The following is a 19,329-nucleotide window of genomic DNA, read 5'->3' on the forward strand; positions in this document are numbered from 1 at the left end:
TTTCTGTGTGTCTCTGTCTCTGCATGTGTCTCTGTCTTTCTGTGTGTCTCTGTCTCTGTGTGTGTCTCTGTCTCTGTGTGTCTGTGTGTCTCTGTGTTCCTCTCTGTCTCTGTGTCTCTCTGTCTCTATGTGTCTGTATCTGTGTCTCTGTATCTCTCTCTGTGCCTCTGTCTGTCTTTGTGTCTCTCTGTCTGTCTCTCTCCTGTTGTAAATGATGGTCCTTGTGTATCAAACTTAACCCAGGTTTTATCACAACCTGGGCTAAATGGTGACTCTCTACTTGGGAACCCTCTAGATCACGCTTTAGAAGGGGCAGCAGGGGCAGCATCATTCTTGGGTTACAGCAGTGGTCATAGAGACTTCTAAAACTAGAGACTGTAAGTGGTGCAGGACAGAATGCTGCGTGACTTTAGTCCCAGCACTTAAAGGCAGGAGCAGTGAGGGAGATCTTTAAGGCTAGCCTGGTCTACTTAGCCAGGTCCAGGCCAATCGGGGCTAGGTAGAGAGACTCTCAAATCAAGCAGAGCTGGAGAGATGACTCTGTCCAGCCCAGCCCTTGCATGACAGCCCGAGCTGGAGCCACAGCAGATCTGTCTTTGCCTTTCCTTTGCTCTTAACACCTTTTTTTTTTTTTTTTTTTTTCAGTAGAAAAAAAAGGCATCCCAGAAGAGAGGTGTGGGTCCTAATGTTGTGTCTTCTACAAAGAGGAAGTCACTTTTTCACCTTTTATCAGTACATGGGAACAGCCAACAGCATACTCTGGAGTTTTCTGGCAGGCACAATAGGCTTGTGCTTGCCAGCTACGCAAACTGAATTCTTTCAGGGAAGCCCTTTGAACCTGAAACTGGGTAGCACTCATTGAGCATGGGCCCTCATCTTAGGAAAGTCTTCATCATCTGTAGCCAAGAAGGCAGAACCGATACTGGAGCATGTGGGGTCTGCCCCAGTCCTCAATTAAAAGGCAGTTTACGAAACAGGCCTTCTCTTGAATCACAGCCAGGGTCATTGTTGGGCTGAGGTAACATTAATTATTTTTCCGCTTGTCCGATTCCATGAAAAAGATGTGAAAGTGGCCTGTTTGTGAAAGAGTGCGGGCAGAGACTGTGAGCTGATTATGTCAAACCTAGTCAGGGCCTTCTGGGTGTGGAGGACTGTAATCAACAGAGCGTGCCAGCATCTGGGCCCACCTCAGGAGGAGCCCAAGCTCCCCAGCAGAGACAGGCCGCCTGCTTTAACCCTTGCTGGCCTGAGCCCCTTTGATTCTAGGGAGGAAAGAGATCTCACTCTCATCAATCACCCCACACACAGCTAAGGGAAAACGGTGAGGCAAAATCACCTTTATTAGATCGCTTCTTTTCATTTTTCTTAAAAATTATAAAAAAGATTTAGTTCATATGTATATAAACTAAGTATTATATATGTATATAAACTAAGTCTGTATATATATATATATATATATATATATATATATATATATGCCAGTTGTGCACATGAGTGGCGATGCCCAAAGAGGCCAGAAGAGGGCATCAGATCCCCTGCAGCAGGAGCCACAGTTAATCATGAGCTACCTTATGAGGTACTGTAAACCAAACTCAGGTCCTCTGCCAAGAGCAGTATGCACTCCTAACCACTGAACTGTCTCTCCAGCTTTTTTTTTTTTTTTTTTAAATGTGTATGCTTGTGTGTCTCTCTGTATATGCCTGTGTCCTCAGAGGCCAGAGGTATCAGATCCCCTGGAGCTGAGTTACAGGGGATTGACTGTGAGCTTCCAGATGTGTGTGCTGGGACCTGAACTCCCTTCTGCAAAGCAGCACTGCTGAGCCACTCTCCAGCCTCTCTAATGGAAAAGAGCCCATTCTGCAACCCAGGCAGGTACTGAACTTGTGTTCCTCCTTCCTCAGCTTCCTGTAAGTCCAGTGGGCTTATAGACACTTGCCACCATTTTCAGCTCAACTGTTTCCTTGTTTCAATAGCAGTGTCTGACAACCTGAGTTTGATATCTGGAACTCATATGATAGAAAAACAGAACTGACTGCCCCAAGCTATCTTTTGAACTACACAACACACACACACACACACACACACACACACACACACACACTAAATAAATAATTGTAAAAAAAAACCTTAAAGTCATAACACAGGCTTTGCATTTATGAGCCTCCTGATTCTGCCTACTGATTGCCTGGATGTTGTACAAAGCATGGAGGTGCAGGTGTCTGCTACTACTCCTAACTTAATCATCTGTCTGTATGTCTATCTATCTTGTCTGTCTATCTATCTATCTATTTTGTCTGTCTGTCTGTCTGTCTATCTATCTATCATCTATCTATCTATCTATCTATCTATCTATCTATCTATCTATCTATCTATATCTTGCCATTCCTTGGGCACAAAGCCTGATCCATATTTGTTATTCAAATAATGATAACAAAATGTGTCTTTCAATGAATTAAATAATTAAATAATCAAGAGCAGTCTAGCTAAAAAGAGCAAGATAGTTCTACATGTTTAATTATTTTGTGTATAATGTATATGAGGGCATAGGCTACCTCTCATGGTTGTATCTGGAGGTCTCCCTGGTTTGAGGCAGGATCTCTCTTGTTTGCTGCTACACTGCACACTCCAAGCTAGGTGGCCTGAATATTTAAGGGGACCACCTTCCATCTTCTGCTAGGGGTTCCAGGACTACAGATGAACACCCTGGTGTCTGGCTTTTCTGTGGGCTCCAAGAATCTAAACTCAGGTCATCAGGCTAACAAGAAATCCCAACCCTCAGGAAGCATGAGGCAGAGGCAGAGGCAGGAGGATAGACACGGATTCAAGTTCCAGGTCAGTCAGGACTACACATCAGGATCCTCTCACAGAAAGATCAAAATGTCTGGGGTGGTGGCTATAATCCCAGCACCTGGGAGATGGAACCAGGAGGACAGAGTTCAAGGTCACCCTTTGATACATAAAGAATTAGAGACCAACACGGGCTACAGGAAATCCTGTCTCAAAGTAGAAGAGGGTAAGGAGGAGGGACAGGATGTCGTTCCATGATAGAGCAGTTGCCTAGCATGTGTGAGACCATGGGCTCAATATCAGTACTACACACATAAAAGTTACACACACACACACACACACACACACACACACACACACACACACACCCCTTCAAATCTCCAGGCATGGGGATTCCATGTCTGTAAACCTAGCACCTGGTACATGGTAGGCTAAGACATAGAAGCTGCGTTTCCAAAACCTAAATCCAAACCAAACACCCAACAATGTGCCTTATTCTCCTCATAGACCAGGAACTCACACTTAGGGCAAACAGTTGTGTGTGTGTGGTTTGCTACTTAAGCTATGCAGCTCCATTTACAGTTTCCAAGAAGCTTGTTTACACTTGGCTAACAGAACATGCACTAGAAAGAGTTACAGAACAATCAAAGAACTGTCTAGCTCTTCCCTATGCTAGGGTACTATGGTTCTGGCTCTGGTGTATTTGTTTACACATATTTGTTTGTTTGTTTGACAGAGTCTAGCTATGTAGTCTAGGCTAGCGTCCAACCTAGTCTCCCAGCATCGGAAGTCCTGGAGTTGCAGGTGTGTGGCACCGTGCCCTGCATTCCTCATAATTTTCCTCTAAATTTTTGGTTCGTCTTACAAGTAGTCTACAGGGAAATTGTTCTGTGCTGAAGCCTCGCTTACTTTCTGCTGAACCACACAGTCAAGAGCTAAATGAGCATTTGTGCCCATTGCTTTCTACTGAAACCCTTTCCCCCTACCCCGGACACATACACGCACACGCACATGCACACGCACATGCACACGCACAATTATGCACGAAGACACACATATACTCAGCAATTTATCCTCCAGGGTCCAGTTCAAATGCTACCTCTTCTCCGTGGTTTCCTGTGGCCTCCTTTTGGCACTCAGCCGCCAGTGGCTAACATGACAACTGGCACGTTGTAAAAAGCCGGCGAGGGAAACGCTCAGTCTTTAAGCCAGAGCAGGCTCCCAGGTCACCTGTTGTCTCTCTTTGAAGAGGCAGTGGCAGTAGCTCCTGCTGTGTAAGGTTGTGTTGAGGATCCTGGCGTGGTGGCACATGCCAGCCAGCGACCTCAGAGACAGGAGGGTGGAGGCAGGAGGATCAGGAGTTCAAGGTTAGTCCCTGCTTCATAGTGAGTTTGAGGTCAGCCTGGACAGTGCCAAAGTGTCACAGAAACACTGAACCAAACCAATTATATAGACAAATAGGCTGATAAGATAGATCATCAGGGGAAAGTACCTGCTTCCAAGCCTGAGGAACATCTCCAGGACTCAACTCACATGGTAGACTAAGAGATTCAACTCCTCTGACCTTCATACATGCATGTTTGTGTACACACACACACACACACACACACACACACACACACACGCTAAAATATTATGTGTATACACACAAAGTAAAAACCAATGGCTAAAACGACAGCAGCTATGATACAGTTTGAGAGATCAGGGTAAGTGTAGTGCTGAGGACAATGTCAGGCCAAGCGGAAGCTCATTACTGTTGCCATTTCCAGTAGGTGCACTGTCTCTCCTGGACAGGACCACTGCCCCCCTGGGCTCTTGGCCTTATGGCAAGGGACTGCCATTCATTAAACTCTGTTTTACGTGGTGCCTACACCAGGGTTAGCTGCACATGCCCCATGTCTGGTCACCAAATTAAACTGAACGGTGCAAACTAGATCTCTTATTTCTCTTCCTCTCTTCCTCTCTTCCTCTCTTCCTCTCTTCCTCTCTCCTCTCTCTCTCTCTCTCTCTCTCTCTCTCTCTCTCTGTAAATCCTGCCTACTTCTCACCTCCTATGCCATACACATATTGAAGTAACCTGTATCTCTCTCTCTGTCTGTACCTGTATCTTTGTCTATGTCTATTGGCTATCCATCCATCTCTCTATCTCTTCTGGCTGTTATAATTACAACCACATTTTGGCTGCATCAATAACACTTTTGAAACTTCCTGCATGCATCATGTTTTTCTGTCTTATGTCCCCTCATGCATACATAGTTGCTCAGTTAGTATCCAGTGAGCTTCAGTTGTCAAGGTAACACAGCCAAGAATCATCTGGGAAGAAAGCTCCCAGTGGATAGCTGCTTAGAGCAGGTTGGCCCATGGGCATGTGTGCTAGCTAGTTTAACTGGATACAAACTAGAGTCATTTGTAAAGAAGACACCTCAACTAAGAAAATGCCCTCACCAGACTGGCCTGTGGGTAAGTTTGTGGTGAATTTTCTTCAGTAATGACATCATTACTGTGAGAGTGCCTAGCTCGCTGTGGTAGTGCCTCCCTGGGCTGGTGGTCCTGGGTGCTATAACAAGCAGGCTAAGCAAGCCACGGGGAGCAAGCTGGTAGGCAGCACTCTTTCATGGCTTCTGCTTCGGTTCTTGCCTCTAGGTTCCCATCTTGAGTTTCTGCCCTGACTTCCTTGGATAATGACCATATGCTGTAAAATGAAATAAATCTTTTCCTTCCAAGTTGCCCGTGGTCATGGTGTTTTATCACAGCAATGGAAACCTAACTAAGACAGCAAGTCTGTAAGGGACCATCTTACTTATTGATTGATAGGCTGAATCCACTGTGGGAGGCACCGTCCCTAGGCAGGCAGTCGTGGGCTATATAAGGATGCTAGCTAGCTAACCATGAATCTGTGTGTGAGTCAGTAAGCAGTGTTCCTCCATTGTTCCAGCCTTTAGGTATCTGTCCTGAATTCCTGCCCTGACTTTTCTAGATGATAGACGTGGCCTGGGAGTTGCAAGATGAAAGAAACTTTTCCTCCCCTAGGTTGCTTTTGAACACAGTATTTGGGTTGTTTCTTTTGTTTAAGTGTGTGTGTGTGTGTGTGTGTGTGTGTGTGTGTGTACATGCATGTGCAGATGCTCAAGGAGTTCAGATGAAGGCACAGGACCCCTAGAGCTGGAGTGGTTGTAAGTTACCTCAGATGGGTGTTGCAGACCAAACCCTTGCTCTGCAAGAGCTGTAGACGGTGAGCCGTCTCTCCAGTCTGGTCAGAGTATTTTAGTCCAGCAACAGAATAAATCTACAACAGCTCAACATTCAACCTGTCCAAACCCGTTTAAAAAACTGAATTTTTAAATCAGGTTTCATTGAACACATTCTTGAGAGCAGATGTCCATATTTATCTTGAGACAGTAATCAAATATGAAAGTACATGCCCATCTATGTGTGTCAGTCCATACCTGTAATCTAGAACATAGCAGGCAGGAGAATCAGGAGTTCAATGCATGCTGGCCATGGTATAAATGTAAGGGTCCTAGGATGCTGTGGGAGTGGGTTCTCTCTTCCTGCCGTGTGTGTCCTGGGAATTCAATTCAGATGGTCACCTTGATGGCAAGATCCTTCCCCTGATGAGTTATCTCAGTGTCCTCCTGCTTTTAAAGAGAATATATTCAATGCCAGGCATAGAGGCACAGACGCCTGCTGTTGCAAGCTCAGGGGCAACCTGGACTGTATACCAAGTACCAGACCAGCCACAGTAAGACCTGTCTGGAAAAGGAGAAGAGCAAGATACACAGTGCAGAGTACTCGTTTATAACATCACATAACAAGATGGCCAGCGATTCCCTCTCTCTAAGCCTCTCAGCCATCTTCTTCCACTACGAACGCAGATGTTTTCAATCCCACAACGTTGTCTACCGAAGGATGGCCAGGACCCTCAGCCAAGGAGGGCAAACAGTCAGTACAGCTGTCCCTAGCCTAGGTGGCCAGAGTGACCTCACACACCGGTGGCAGCACAGGCTCTCAGCCCTGTGGAGGTCACCATGAGCATCCCGTCTCTGGACAGGAGCTGTTGGACAGTTCCTGTCAGGCTTCTGCAGGCTGCTGTCTGCCCAGGGTGGCAGTGATGGGAAGTGCCAGCTTGCACGGAATGAGGGGAGCCCAGGTGCCAATTAAGTGGGAGATAAATAGCCATTACCAAGGAGGCCTGACAACTGCAGGAGACCACAGCCTAGTCACCAGCAACTGCTTATTTTCCCATTGATCCTCGGCGGGATGGGGCTGTGCCTTCTGCAGCTCTCCAAATAACAGGCTCGCAAAGCCGGGTGCTAAGAGGTGGCATCTGAGGAGAATCCGCTCAGGTCTTCCTGTCTGTTTCATCTTAAGGCCTGCCAGGAGAAGGGATAATTACGGGTCTGAGGTGGTGTTCAATCGCAGACAATGGGGGGGATCAACACTTGCCTCTCTGCAATCAGAGGAAAAAATGTGAAAGGTTTCAGTTCAGAAGGATACCAGCATTTCCCACAGGTCTCACTTGGATGAAAAAGGGAAGAGAGAGACTGGGAAGGAAGGAATAGGGGGAGGGAGGGAAGTAAAGAAGAAGGAAGCTTCGTTAACAGAGTGCTAAATAGACTGACTACCTCTTACCACTCACTGCCCCACGTGGGGCATCCCAGGGCAGCGATCCATCCTCCACGGTCACTGTAAGACACTGTCTGGATCTCTTGGGTAAGGCAAGCCAGTTTAGGACTAAATGATGAGGGATCAGAAATAGATTTGTGCACCTGACTCCACTTCCCATGTTTGCTACTAGTGTTGGCCTTGAGCAGTCTCTGTTTTGGTGAGAAAGATGTTACCGAGGCTCTTAGTTCATAGCAAGCACCTATGTTAGCTGAAATTCCCCACCCTGCTCTTATGCAGGTGGAAAGGTACCAGAAGGGGTTGAAAACTCAGTAGCACTGGGGTCTGGTGAGAGCAGAGAAGGTGTTGTTTGCTTGTTTGTTTTCATCAAGATTTATTTATTCTTACTTTATGTGTTTTGCCTGGACGTATGTCTGTGCACCACACACAAAGGCCAGGAGAGGCGTCAAATCCATTGGAGCTAGATCTAATTACAGATGGTTGTGAACCTCTGTGTGGGTGATTGGAACTGAACCCGGTCCTCTGCAAGAGCGGCCAGTGCTCTTAATCACTAAGTCATCTCCCCAGCTCCCTGGGTGTCACTTCTTCACTAACTTCCAACGAATCTGTCCCCTTTGAGAAATGCTATCTAGGGTTTCACACATACTGAGCAAGCCCTCAAGCATTGAGAAATACTACCAGTTCCTTTGTTTTTCTCGTGATTCAAAAAAAAATTTACTTATTTGTGCATATGCATTTATGTATTGTGTACAAGCACACATCTGGCACATGTGTGAGCATCAGAGAACAACTAGGAAGGAGTCAGTCCCCTCCTTCCACCATGTGGGTTCTGAGGGTCAAATTCAGGTGGATGCCTCGCCCATCCTTTATCCATTGAGCCATCCCACCAGCCCTCGTTACTCTAAATTAACGACTGAGACCGCGTCTCACTAAATAGCCCATATAGGATTCAAACTTGTCACCTTTCCACCTCTGGCTTCTAAATGTTGGGATTACAGGCACGTGTCACCAAGCCTAATCTTGGCCTTGTCTTTACAACAAGCACACATTGCTTTATAACCATTTAAAGAGACCAATAAAGATTTGGAGCAATGAGAATAAGGGACGGGGTGTGACGCCAGATGAGTAAAACCAAGACAGAAAAATTCCCACCATACCAACTCTTTCCATTCTTTTCAGCTTTACTGAGGTATAATTGTCAACATTCTATGTGCTTAAGGTATACAAGGTGATGTTTTAATATATGTATACATTGTGAAGTGATAACTACATTCAAAGTAATTAGTTTACCCATCACCTCACACAGGTACCTTTTGTGTAGTCAGAGCAGACCAGTTCTTTCAGTTCTTTCTCAGGGGGTGGTTGGGTTTTTCTTGTTTCTCTCTCTCTCTGTCTCTCTCTGTCTCTCTGTCTCTCTGTCTCTGTCTCTGTCTCTGTCTCTCTCTCTCTCTCTCTCTCTCTCCTGTTTTTTTTTTTTGATCCAGAGTCTCATATATTTCAGCCTTGCTGAGATTACAAATGTGCACTACCATGGCAGTTCATTCAGTGCCAGAGATTGAACCCAGGGCTTCATCAGGTGAGCACTTTGCCTGCTGAGCCACGCCCCCAGTCTCAGGCCCTTTAACACACATTTGGGTCATGGCAGCTTGCTATAAAATTTATATGAGAGATGTTTTATGGACATATGGTTTTAACTAGAATTGGATGTCATTGGACAGGGATATTTATAATTCATAAGAAACTAAGTTGGCCATGAAAAAGGCATGGTTTTTTTTTTTTTTTTTTTTTTTGTTTTTTTTTGAGCTGGGGACCCCAACCCAGGGCCTTGGCCCTAGGCAAGCGCCACCGCTGAGCTAAATCCCAACCCCAAAAAGGCATGGTTTTATACCTTTAATACCAGCACTTGGGAGGCAGAGAAAGGCAGATCTTAATGAGTTTGACACCACTCACTCTATACAGTGAGTTTCAGGAAAGCCCTGGCTATGTAGAAAAAAAAAAAGAAAGAAAGAAGACAGATTAAAATAGATGATAGATAGATAGATAGATAGATAGATAGATAGATAGATAGATAAGGAAAATAGGGCTGGAAAGATGGCTAGTGGTTAGGAGCACTGGTTACTCTTCCAGAGACCCTGGGTTTGATTCCTAGCACCTACATGGCAAATCATAACCATACTTAACTCCAGGTTCAGAGGACCTGGTATCCTGTTTTGGCCTCCATAGGCACCAGGCACACAGTCCAGGGGCACATGCATGCAAGAAAATCACTCACACACATGAAATATAAACAAATATATCTTTAAAAAAGAAAGAAGGAAAGAAATTAGAGTTACCACATGGGAATACATGGCAGGAGGATTGAGGATTCTAACCTCAACCCTGGAATACATAACCTGGGTACATAGAGGACTCTTGTCTCAAAATATGTCCCCAAAACAAGAAAGGTAGTGGAGTTTTCATCAATGTTTATTTAAAAGATTTTCATATGGACTGGAAAGCAGCTTAGCCATTAAAGGCTAGGCTAACCAAGAAAATTCCTTTCTAGTGATTGGAGAGATGGCTCAGCAGTTCTGGGTATATACTGTTCCTGCAGAGGATCTGAGATGGGTTCCACCACATATGACAGGTGGCTTACAACTCCCTGTAACTCCAGGTTCAGGCATTCAATGGCTCAGACCTCTCAGGGCACCTGTACTCAAATGCACAGACAGATACATAAATAATTAAGAATAATAAAAATATTTTTAAAATGTTTTCCTTTCCACTGAGTTGACTGGTCACGTTAGTTGCAAATCCACTGACTATATATGGGTCAGTTTCTGGGCTCTCCACTACAGTGTTTGGGAGAACAGCCGCAAGGATACCACTGAGGTTCTCACTTATGGCTATAATATACTTTGTCTCAGATGGGGCTGGAAAGATGACCCGGAAGTTAAAAGCAGTTTGTTGTTCTTCCAGAAGACCTAGTTTTAATTCTCGGCACCCATATGATGCTGGACAGCCATTTGTAACTACAATTCCAAGTGTGTCTAATGTCTTCTTCTGGAATCCACGGGCCCTGCATGTAGCATGCAGACACAGAGCCAGGCAAAATACCCATACACTTAATTTTAAAAATTAAATTATGGTCAAGCAGTGGTGACTGGAAGCCTTTAACCTCAGCATGGGGGAGGCAGAGGCAGGAGGATCAAGTTTGAGGTCAGTCTGGTCTAGAGACTGAGTTCTAGGACTACGCAAAAAAAAACCTGTCTCAGAAAACAAAATAAAAAATTAAATTAAATTAAAAAAAATTACTGCCATGTTCCCTGACTCTGACCATGCTAACATAATAACAGAATTACTCAGTATCAGAAGGTTTCTTTCCTGCGTGGCATGGACAGAGCCAGATCCCTCCCCTCATCACCTGCCACTCATACTTTTGACCCCGCCCCCTCCCCAAGACACACACCAATGTTCTGCACTGTTTCTTCTCCAAATTATCAGATTAACTGGTGGGCAAAAGGTATTTGGTCCCATCCAGTCCCTCTCAGTTTGTGGTAGGACTAATTTGTTAATGGGCTCCAGAGGAAAGCGCTTAATGTTTCTTCTAATTGGATGTGACTGCTTCAGAAGACCCGCGGCTGCCAGCCAGTGCTCACTATCCTGGGGGGTGGATAATAAGCTTCTGCCCCAGCCCCGGGTCTCAACCAGGACCATCTGCAGTAATGAACTTGGAAGGCTCGTTGTAGACTGAGGTGGGGGAGCAGCAAAGGGAAGAGAAAGCATAGTTCAACTCTTGTCAGTTATGGCTTCTGTCAGCTGGACAAAAGGACTTCAGAAAGGCTGGACACAATGGGTGGGACCCAGCAGGCAAAGCCATGCTGACATTCCTCCAGGGCTAACATGTCTAGAAGGAGGGGCTCGGCCACCAGAGGGCTGGGCTGGGCTCTCAGTGCCATGTGAAGTTCTGCAGCTGGGTTCACCCTAACTGTGAGGTCCTGGTGCCTCACTGACCCGAGGGTACTGGCTTCCAAGCTTGTTCGACAAAGTTTTGCTACATAGCCTAGGCTGCCTTGAACTCACATTAATCCTCCTGCCTCAGCCTCCAGAATGCTGGGAATACAAGCGTAAGCTGCTCTAGGCCTCTTAGGCTTGATTCAAACCCTCGTCACTGCTCTGGTAGAAGGACAGGGACCACTGTGCACTTAATTAACTTTCATCATTATCATTATTGCAATTCATTTTCTATGGTAAGATGTAAGACAGACACCTACTGCTAAAAGCCATCCCAAAAATATACTGTAAAAACTCAGTGCCAAAGAGAGAGCTCAGGGTCAAGTGCACTTACTCCCTGGGTTTGATTTCTAGCTTCCACATGGTGGCTCACAACCATCCACAACTCCCTTTCCAGGGCATTTGAAGCCCCTTTCTGACATCTTCAGTCCCCAGGCAGGCACCTGGTGCATGTATGTACACAAAGGCAAAACATGCATGCACATAAAAACAAACAAACCTTCTAAAGGGCTGCGGGCATGGCTCAGAGGATAAAGTTCTTGTGGGCCTGGGTTTAGTCTCCATCATAGCCCCTGTAATTCCAATGGGTAGAGTGTGTAGGGTGGGGGTTGGGGGGTGTGCTCATGGGAACACTGGGTCTGAGGGCTCATTGACCAACCAGTCTAGCTGAAAAGGCAAGCTTCAGGTTCAGTGAAGAGATCCTGTCTCAAAAACTAAGGTGAACCCACATATATACGATACACACAAACACTCCAAAACCTTCTTAAAGCCTAATGTAAACCGGCACAGTGTTAATTTAATCCCAGCACATGGGAGGCAGAGGCAGGCAGATCCTTGTGAGTTCGAGGCCAGTCTTGCCTACATAGCAAGTTCCTGCCAGGGTTACATGAAGACCTTCTCTCTCTCTCTCTCTCTCTCTCTCTCTCTCTCTCTCTATATATATATATATATATATATATATATATATATATAGATATAGATATAGATATAGATATAGATATAGATATAGATATATAGATATATTAGGTATATATATAGATATATATAGATAGATAGATAGATAGATAGATATAGATAGATAGATAGATATAGATATAGATATAGATATAGATAGATAGATATAGATTCTGCTAGCAGCCTTTTATACATACACCTATATAAAAGGCTGCTAGCAGAATATTGGGTTACAGACAGCTAGGATGAGGGTCTTAAAGCCCACATCGATAGTGACACACCTACTCCAAAAAGGCCACACCTATTTCAACAGGGCCACACCCTCTAATAGTGCCACTCTCTAGGCTGAGCATATATATACATGGCTAGAATATCACCTTGAGTTTTAGGTTAGCTTGGGCTCCATAAAGCAAGACCTCACAGAGCATGGTGGCACAGGCTTTTGCCTGTTTGGGCTCTGTATCATTGGGGACTAATATAGTCTATACTGGCCTGGTTTGGTTTCTTATATGCTAAAGGAGAGTTGAACCCAAGGCCTAATTGTACACCCCATAACTGAGCTACGTGACCATGTCTGACTGGCACTTTTTATTCCCAGACTGTCTTTAGTAGACCACGCTGGCCTTGTGCTTCTGAAGGGCTTAGGACCATGCCTGGCTCACTGGCCTCTTTTTGAACATTGTAAGATGCACCAAAGTTGTTGTACATGGCTGTAGTTGGTTTCTTCTTTGCCATGATAGCTGTCATACAGACACAGTTATCATATTGCATTCAATTGCTGGATGATGTAGGACTTTGCATATTTTTATTGTTGATGTTACTGTTTGTCTTAGTGTTCTATTACTGTAAATAGACACCATGACCATAGTAATTCCTATAAAAGTGAGCATTTAATTGGGGCTGGCTTACAGTTGCAGAAGTTTAGCCCGTTCTCATGGTGAGGAGAATGGTAACACACAGGCAGACAGTGCAGAGAAGTAGCTGAGAGTTCTATATCTGTATCCACAGGCAGCAGGAAGATAGAGACAATGGGACTGGTGGGATTTTAAAATCTCAAAGCCCATCTCCAGTGACACAGGTCCTTCAACAAGGCCACACCTGCTACAACAAACCACACCTCCTAATCCTTCTCAAGTAATGCCACCCTCTGGTGACCAAACATAATGAACTTATGGGGGCCATTCTTACTCAAACCATCACATCGCTATTGCTTAAAACTTGTGTGTGTGTGTGTGTGTGTGTGTGTGTGTGTGTGTAACTGTGTGCACACTCCCACATGCATGTGTATGTATTGTGGGTGGGGGTTTTACTGCTGTGAACAGATAACATGACCAAGGCAATTTTTTTTAAAGATTATTTATTTATGCAGTGTTCTGCCTGCATGTATGCCTGCAGCCCAGAAGAGGGCACCAGATCTCATTATAGATGGTTATGAACCACCATGTGGTTGTGGGAATTGAACTCAGGACCTCTGCAAGAGCCGCCTTAACCTCTTAACCTCTGAGCCATCTCTCCAGCCCCCAAGGCAATTCTTATAAGGACAACATTTAATTGGGGCTGGCTTACAGGTTCAGAGGTTCAGTTCATAATCATCAAGGCAGACACATGGCAGCATCCAGGCAGGCCTGGTGCAGGAGAAGCTGAGGGTTCTACATCTTCATCTGAAGGCTGCTAGCGTATTACTGAGTTACAGACAGCTATGATGAGGCTCTTAAAGCCCACACCCACAGTGACACACCTACTCCCACAGGGCCACATCCCCAATAGTGCCACCCCTTGGGCCAAGCATATACAAACCATAAAAGGGGGCAAGGCGGGGGAGACACAAGTGTCATAGCATGCATGTGGAAGTCAGAGGACAAATTTGTTGGGTTGGTTCTCTCCTTCGACCTTTATGTAGGGTCTGGAGATTGAACTTAGGTCTCTAGGTTTCTCATGTAGCCCATGCTAGCTTCATACTCACTATGTAGCTGAAGGGCCTTGAATTTCTGATCTCCTTGCTTCTACCTCCCAAGTGCTGGGATGACAGGTGTAAGCCAACATGCCCAGCTTTTTCTGGGTACGTTGTTGTGCATGGGTATCGCCAAAAGTATTTCTAAAAATAGTCTTTCTCATCAGTACATAAAATTTAACCAGGAGAGCAATTGCTAGCTGAAATGCATCTAGGCTGAGAAGTTTTATGTCAACTTGACACAAGCTAGACGCATCTAAGAGGAGGGAGCCTCAATCAAGGAAATGCCTCCGTAAGATCTGTAGCCAAGCCCACAGAACATTTTCTTAGTTATGATTGATTGTGGGTGGTTCCATCCCGGGGATGCTGAGCCTGGCTTCCATGAGAAAGCACACTGAGCAAGCCACGGAGAGCAAGCCAATAGCAGCGCCCCTCATAGCCTCCATGTGAGCTCCTGCCTCCAGGCTCCTGCCCTGAGTTCCTGACTTCCCTTAGTGATGGGGCAGCGTATGACCTGAGAGTTAGAGGATGAAGTAAACCCTTCCCTTCCCAAGTTGCTTTTGGTCTTGACATTTCATCACAGCAATAGAAATCTTAAGACAGCTATTCTGCATGGCCAACAGAGTATGATAAAACTGGTGACCTCAGAAACTAGATTGTAAAAGATACTCGAGTCTACCCCGAGCTCTCCTGGGGAAGCCAGCTGCCATGTCGGAGAGTTCCTAGGCAGTCCCATGGAGAGACTCAGCTGGCAAGGAGTGAGGTCTCTAACCAGTGAGAACGAGCCATCCTGAAAGGGTATAAACTGTGTAATCCTGCAATTGCCTTACAGAAAGCAGCCTCATGACAAACCTTCAGCCAGAACTACCCAACCAAGCAGCCCCTGGATTCATGGATTCTCCAAAACTATCAAAGACCATAAATACCCCATGTAAGCTGCCATGTCTGGGGAGAACTTCATATGGAGCAGTAGACATTTTGTATTTTTTTCCTAATGGCTCAGACAAGAATGCGAAGCACTCTGAATACCGGATGTTTGGTAGGAAACTAGTGTGTGTTTATCCCCTCCTCTTAGGTGAGTCCGAAATTAAAATAGTACTTATCACCAGGTTGACTTTTCACTCTGTGTCTTCCTTCCTCTCTGTGTCTCAAATGCCTGAAATTCCAGAAGTAAAATCCTGTGTTAGCAGGGCTCTCAGCCCTCATTAGAGAAGCTTCTTTTCAGTGAACAGAGGGTTAATACACCACTGGGCAAAGCACAGAGGGTGACTGTGAATCACACAGCCTTAAGAGAACTATCTGTACCATGTTCTCTTCCCTCATGGAACATCAGGAAACAACACAGAAGATGGGGCAGACTGCTAGAGCAGGGGCCTAGGAGGACTGCCGAGGTCTGCTGTCTTCTGGATGTGATGAAGCTGCAGTCCTATGAACCCACAGCTCTGGTTGCTGCCTGAGATCAAGCGAGTCAACACTCCCAGGGATCAGGCAGGGACTCAACAGGCCCCACCCCTAGCTGAGGAGCTATTGGCAGTTCATGGCTGTGGAGACAAGAAGCGATGGTGTTCTTCCTGCTGGGAGAAGAGGAGTCTGGCCTCTGGTGAGTTGCCCATGCTCAGAGGACAGGCCTACACCCATAGGCATACAGGTGACACACATAGTAGGCATCTTATTTTTCCATTGCTGTGGCCAAGGCAACTTACAGAAGAAACAGTTTATTTGGGGGTTAATGTTTCCAAAATGTTAGGGTCTGCCTGATGGTCAGTGGAGGCACGGCAGCAAGAACAGCGGAGAGCGCATATCTGGAACCATAAAGGAAGGAAAAAGAGTGCAAGAGAAATGGCACCAGACATTTGAAACCTCAACGCCCACCCTGTAGAGACTCACTTTTTCCATCAAGGCCACAGTCCTCAAGGTCTACATGGCTATAAACTGTGGACCAACTATTCAAATGCCTAAGACCCGTGGGGAACATCTCATTCAAACCACCACCATAGGTAAATAAATACAGGGCTAAATTCAGTTCAGCAGAAGAACTGGCTGCTCTCCTGGAAGACTTGGGTTTGATTCTCCAGCACCCACATGGCAGCTAACAACTGTCTGTGACTCCAGTTCCAGGGGATCCAGTACTTTTTTCTGGCCTCCTCCAGCATCAGGCACATACATGATGTCGTAGCATACATGCAAACAAAATACCCATACATATTTTTTTAAAGGTTTATTTATTATATACACTGTCGCTATCTTCAGACACACCTGAAGAGGGCATCAGATCGCATTACAGATGGTCGTGAGCCACCGTATGGTTGCTGGGATTTGAACTCAGGACCTCTGGAAGAGCAGTTGGTGCTCTTAACCACTGAGCCATTTCTTCAGCCCTTCATACATGTTTTTAAAAAGATAAAATAAGAAGAGATCATGAAGGTAAGGGAGGGTTTGGGGAGGAGGGGCCTGAGAATAGGAGGAGGGAGAAATAAGGGATGGTTATGACCACAATACACTGCATGCATAAAATTATTAAAAACTAAATATTTTAAAAGAAATATATTCCCCACTCCTCTCATCTTCTTCTCTCATGCCCACTCCTTTCCACCTTGAGCTTTGCCCTTTTCATAGTTTTCCCAATGCCTTTGGCATTTCCTTCATCTTTCCTCTTCTCTCTTATTTATTCTCCCGATCCATTTATTCTCCTGCTTCTTTTTCGGATCCCCTCATCTCGTTTTCTTATCATCTCACCCTAGCAGAACCAAGCAAGGTCCCTTCTCCTGGAACAAGCCTGATAGTAGAAAGAAGTTTGTCTTCCTAACACGTTTTCCATGCACAGGTAGACTAGCTAATGCCCTCCATCAGCTTCCAGTCAGATCGTGGGATCCCGTACTGCAGACAGCACCCGGCTGCCAATCCCAGCCTCGGGCAACATCAGAGAGGGAGGTGGACTTTGGTACCACTTAGGAAGCAATGATTCTTTAGCATGGCTTGGGATTTGCAGGGATCTCCTTTCTCCAATTTATATCAGGGGTTAAGGTTTTGTTTGTTTGTTTGTTTGTTTGGGTGGTTGGTTGGTTGGTTTGGGGTTTTTGAGACAGGGTTTCTCTGTGTAGCTCTGGCTGTCTTGGGACTCTCTCTCTATAGACCAGGCTGAACTCGAACTCAGACATCCGCCCCCCAAGTGCTGGGATTAAGAGCATGCACTACCACTGTCCAGCTAGGTTTTTTAATTACTTTATTTTTATTTATTTTTTACTTTTTTATTGATTCTTTGTGAGTTTAGCATCATGCACACTAGTCCCACTTCTCTCCCCATCCTCTCATATCCACCCTTTGTCTTTACAACCTCCCTCCAACATGAAACACACACACACACACACACACACACACACACACACACACACACACCCCAAACACAAAGCATAGAAAGCATCTCATCATGGAAGTTGTAGTGCATCACAGTGTTCCCCACAGTATATCCATCCCCCTGTCCATACATCTTCACTTGCAAAGTGTTCATTGCAATGAGTCATTGGTGTTGTTTGAGATCTTTGGCTTCTGTGACACCATCAATAACTGAATCAATACTCACAGGGATTCCTCCTGGTTATCCTGTTGTTGCCCTGTACCATAGAGATCCTACAGCTTTGGATCATCAGAACTGGTCCTTTCCTGCACCCCAACAGTTGACAAATGATATAGATTTTGGGGTGAGCCAACTTTGGATCTAGAAGAGTAGACCCTGCATCTTGCCTGAACGACTCGGCAGAGCTGACCCTGATGGTGGGGGTAAGGTGAGCTGGCCCTGAGGGTGAGAGCTCCGGAGAGTTGGCCCCACCCCTGGATCTGGATCTGGACCTGGTGGTAGCTGAGATGGTCATCCCCTAGCTCTCCCTTATCGGCAACATGGGTACAAACTCTGCACCGTTTCAGCAAGGTCACCTAGTGCTGCTGTCAGCAGGAGGAAGGGCCAGTTCCCCTGCTCTCCTGCCTTCAGCAATGACTCACCTGCTCCCACACCTCCAGAGCCAGTTCCCCTGTGTTGCCTAGTCATGGTGTCCCTGCTCTTTCTAGTACAACAGCTTTCAAAGGGCTGGGCCAGTTCTCCTGCTCTCACAACCTCAGGACTGGCTCACACATGCCTTTGCCTCAAGGACCAGCTCCTCTGTGTTGCCTGGGCAAGATGCAGAGCCCAATCTCCAGAGGACAGGGTTAGCTCTCCCACACTTAGGCCCTCTTGGCCAGCTCTCCTAACTACCACAGGTGGAGAGGGATTAGGGCAGAAGAGGAGAGCATCACCTCCATACCCATGGCACCTCACAGCAGACAAGTGGTGGGGCCAGCTCCTCCCATGCTCTCCTCCTCAGTGCCAGCTCACCTTACCCCACCACCATGGTCAGCTCTGCTGTGCTGTCCAGGCCAGGGCTCCATGCTAGCTCTCCTATGGTCATGAACCCTGTGGGCAACTTTCCTGTCTGCTACAAGAGGTGAAAGGCGGGAGATGGGAGGCAAGGGGAGGGGGAGTCAGCTCTGCACTCTTGCTACCCCATGACAGATGAGTGTGGGGTCAGCTCTCCCATACTCATGCCCCTCGGGCAGGCTCACCCACATCCTGCCACCAGGGCTTGCTCCACTCTGCTGCCCCGGTAGAGAACAGGCCCCAGTCTCCCAAGTGCTCCCACTGATGAGCAGTGTGTGTGCCAACTCTCCCAAGCGCCAAAGCCCGTGAGAATCAGGGCCAGTTCTGCACAGCCCCTGGACATCCACATGGTCCCCTGAAGCTGTCCCCACCTGGTGTGGCACTATTTGGAGATGTGACCTTGTTGGAGTAGGTGTGTCACTGTGGGCATGGGCTTTAAGACTCTCACCCTAGCTGCCTGGAAGTTAAGAATTCTGCTAGCAGCCTTCAGATGAAGATGTAGACCTCCCAGCCCTGCCTGCACCATGCCTACCTGGATGGCATCATGTTCCCACCTTGATGATGATGGACTGAACCTGCAACCCTGAACTTGTAAGCCAGCCCCAATTAA

This window comes from Rattus rattus, chromosome 6, assembly GCF_011064425.1.
Source record: "Rattus rattus isolate New Zealand chromosome 6, Rrattus_CSIRO_v1, whole genome shotgun sequence".
NCBI classification, from domain to species: Eukaryota; Metazoa; Chordata; class Mammalia; order Rodentia; family Muridae; genus Rattus; species Rattus rattus.